The sequence below is a fragment of the Elaeis guineensis genome, chromosome 6 (assembly GCF_000442705.2).
Source record: "Elaeis guineensis isolate ETL-2024a chromosome 6, EG11, whole genome shotgun sequence".
NCBI lineage: Eukaryota > Viridiplantae > Streptophyta > Magnoliopsida > Arecales > Arecaceae > Elaeis > Elaeis guineensis.
The window spans coordinates 33058255-33061869 of record NC_025998.2 but is presented as its reverse complement, the minus strand read 5'-3'; the positions used below and the strand labels follow the sequence as shown (position 1 = coordinate 33061869).

At 37.8% G+C, this 3615-nt stretch overlaps 1 non-coding gene across 1 annotated transcript; it reads left to right on the top strand.

Moving 5' to 3' along the window:
• Positions 1-879: 879 nt before the first annotated feature.
• LOC140858956 (small nucleolar RNA R71) lies at positions 880-985 on the top strand. The gene has a single exon (XR_012142359.1). It is a non-coding gene; the product is annotated as a small nucleolar RNA R71 (small nucleolar RNA).
• Positions 986-3615: the final 2630 nt, after the last annotated feature.

Sequence of the window (3615 nt, the reverse complement as noted above, 5' to 3'; positions counted from 1 at the left end):
CTTCTCAGAGTCATGATTGATTTGGCGTATTTAGAAAAAGCTTCTAGGGTATTAGAGCTCTCAATCACAAATTGCCCTCTTGGGTTGCTCTCGGATTGGCTAGGTAATTTTTCTCCTTCCCTCCTACTGAATGCAGTCGCTAGTTGACCTATTTGGGTCTCTAGCTTAGCAATGGATTGTGTGTGGGAGTTAAGGGTCTGAGTGTTGACTTCTAATCATTCTAGTGCTTTCAAAACTTTTTCCTCAAAAGCTGAGTTATGACCAGTAGTAGACGGTTGAGGAGCATTTTGAAATTGATGGTATGGTCCATGCCTATATGTTGGGTCCTGATATTGAGGTCGAGGTGTGGCAGGGCCAACCACTAGTTGTGGTCTCCCGAAAAAATTTGGATGGTTTCTCTAGCCGGGGTTATAAGTGTTCGAATATGGATCGTTTCCTGGTCTGCGAGCTTGTTGGACTTGAGCTTGCTGAACCTGCTCGTGCACAAACTCAAAAAATTGAGGTGCGGCTGGGCATTCACTAACAAAATGGTTCGGACTTGTACACAATGCACAAACTTCTTGGATTGAGTTAGGTGGAATCGGGGATTGTCCAGTATTTGGAAGACGGTCTAATTTTTGGGACAGTTCATCTACCTTACTGTGGATATCCATGATGATTCCAATCTGATAAATTCCACTTCTTTTTTGTTGAAGCATAGGTTGTTCTCTAGAGGTGGCAGACATATGATGTAGGAAATTCTCACTAAGTGTTTCAAAGAGCTGCCAGGCTTTATCCTCACTTTTTAGCATGAATATCCCACCACATTATGCATCAACCATTTGTCGGTGTTTCTCCGATAGACCATCATAAAAATACTGACAAAGTTGCCATTTAGGGATAGCATGGTGTGGACATTTACGAATGAGGTCCCTTAACCTTTTCCATGTCTCATGAAAAAGTTTACCCTCCAATTGGAAAAAACTAGTGATAGCTTTTCTAATTTGATTTGTTTTTCCAATTGGAAAGTATTTCTTGAGAAATTCTCTCTGAAGATGATCCCAAGTTGAAATGGTTATAGAGTCTAAGGAGTTTAACCAATACTTGGCTTTGTCCTTAAGTGAGAAAGGGAACAGTTTCAACCTAAGGGCATCATCGGAGAAGTTTTGGATTTTTACTGTGGAACAAATTTCAAGAAATTCATCCAAGTGTTTGTATGGATCCTCGTTACTAAATCCATAGAATGATGGCAACATTTGAATAATGCTAGACTTAATCTTATATTGGGTAGCTTCTACTAGAGGTGCTTGAATGCATGGAGAGTAGGTTACGAGGATGGAGTAAAATATTCTCTCAATGGGCGTGGATGATTAGCCTCACCAGGTGCAGCCATGTTTCTAACTCGGATAGTCCTAAGAGTCTTTTCTAATTTTCATCTAATGGTTGCAAGTCGGGTTTTAGTGATCGTCGACCTAACATGCAACTAAAAGGTCTATGTAGGACTATCCTAGTCTGTTAAGGATTTTTTTTTATTAAGAGGAGAAGAGAAGAGAGAAAAGAGTTCTAAAGAAGAGATCCTAAGAAGTCTACAACTAATAGAAGAATTAGTTGTGGTTAGATTTTAATTACAATCAAGTTAGCACGCAGTGGACTCTCTATCCTAAAGTTATCCTAGTTCTAGACAGCTCTAACTGTAGTTAGCCTTCAAACCTTCCAAGTCGGAGCTTGACCAACCAACTGGCCAGATAAGTGTAAGGTCGGTGGGAGTCCCCCCGTTGCTTTTTTTAGACACCAATTAAATTGGCCAGGTCAGCGAACGGAGCCAATTAAAAACCACCTTCCTTCGGGCCCAGTCATCCCGTAAACCACTTGCCTAGACACCAGCTAGCTGACCAAGTCTAACCTGGTTCAACTCTCAGGGTCACTTGTCCTAATGAGCTCGAAATCCTTAGGAGTCAACGTCTAATTAATTTTAGATTAAGGTCTAGTTATACAAATGCAAGGGAGTGATTTGTGGGCCAAAGAAGGATGATCAAATCTCCACCTTATCTTAGTTAATGGGTTGCGCCCTTAAAGTTAATTATGGAGATGCAATGCAAAGAAACAAGGTGTCCAATCAAGTTAGAAATTTTTATATTTGAGGTTACGCTATTTTAGTTAAGTGTTATGAAATGTCAGTGGCTTTTTTTTTTTTAATTTAATTCAACCATGCCAAGATCTCCGGTAACGGCATCAAAATTTGATGCGTAGTTGTTGATAGCACCAAAAATAACTCTACTTACTACGTAGGTAGGATGAGTCGAGATCGTATCCTCAGGGACCTTGGGCTAAGTTGAGATTGCAAAATAAAAGAAAGAAGTATTGTTTTGATTTAGAAAATAAATTATTTTAAAATTGATGTAATTAAAAATAAAGAGCTCGAGAGTTTTGAATTAATTTTGCATTAGTAGAGTTGTATCTCTTTTTCTTTTAATTAAATAGATGCGATTAATCTTAGAAAAAATATCTATCTTTTCTCGGCACACCCCGTACCCGTAGATCACGGTGCGTCTCTGAAAAGTACTAGGTAAACAACTCTTCTTTCCTCGATACGTTCCGTACCTATAGATCACGGTGCATCTCCGAAAAGTAAAAGTTGGTCCTAATATTAATCTAATAGGAAAGCATAAATAAAAGCATATGAAAGAGAGCAAATAAAGAACTCATGACGATTTAAATAAAAAGTATAATCTTTATTGCATATAAAGAAATACAATAAAGTTTAGAACAATAAACCCACTCTGTGTCGTTACAAAATTTTTTCTCCATTCTCGAGACTGCTAGCCTAGCTGCTCATGGAGTAGTTCCTTTCTCTTCCTCTATGCAAGGCTCTAGAAGAATTTCTGGGATCCTCAAATGGGAGTACAAGAGCCTTTTTATAGGTGTTAGGAGTGAGGAGTTTTATATGATTTTCAGATGTGGGACTAAAGAAAATACTAAGGACTAAAAGATGGATGAATGAGATGGAAAGATCACAAGCAGATAAAGAAAATATAAATTCTTCCTCTTGAAGTATTTTCAAGTATTATATTTTTTTCCTTTAATTTTCAGATCCATCTGCCGTCCGTCTGTTCGCCACTGTGACCGCCAGCACAACTCTCCGCACACCCGCCATGCCGCGCGCCCGCACCCGCACTGCCGCGCTCCCGCACCGCCGTGCTCCCGCACCGCCGCGCTCGCACCGCCACGCTAGCTGTTAAGAAACGCTCTTTTTGATTTACAAAAAGAAACTTTTATTTTTTTTAAATGACGCTTATATTCTTTTTGGATTTCTTGCATAGTATCTTTATTTTCTATAATACCATATGCATCTTTTTTTTATTTTAATTTTATTTTAAGTCTAATTTTCTTCAAACTTGAGTCTTTTTGATCTGCGAATCGGACTCTTTGTATCGGCGATCCCTTTCTTGTAAAACATAAAAAGAAGCATCAAATTTATAATAAATAAAATAATTAAAATATAATTTTTTGCTTTAAATGATTTAAATTAAGGTTTATCAATGCACGTGCATATATATATATATATATATATATATATATATATTATATATATATATATATAATATATAGAGAGAGAGAGAGAGAGAGAGAGAGAGA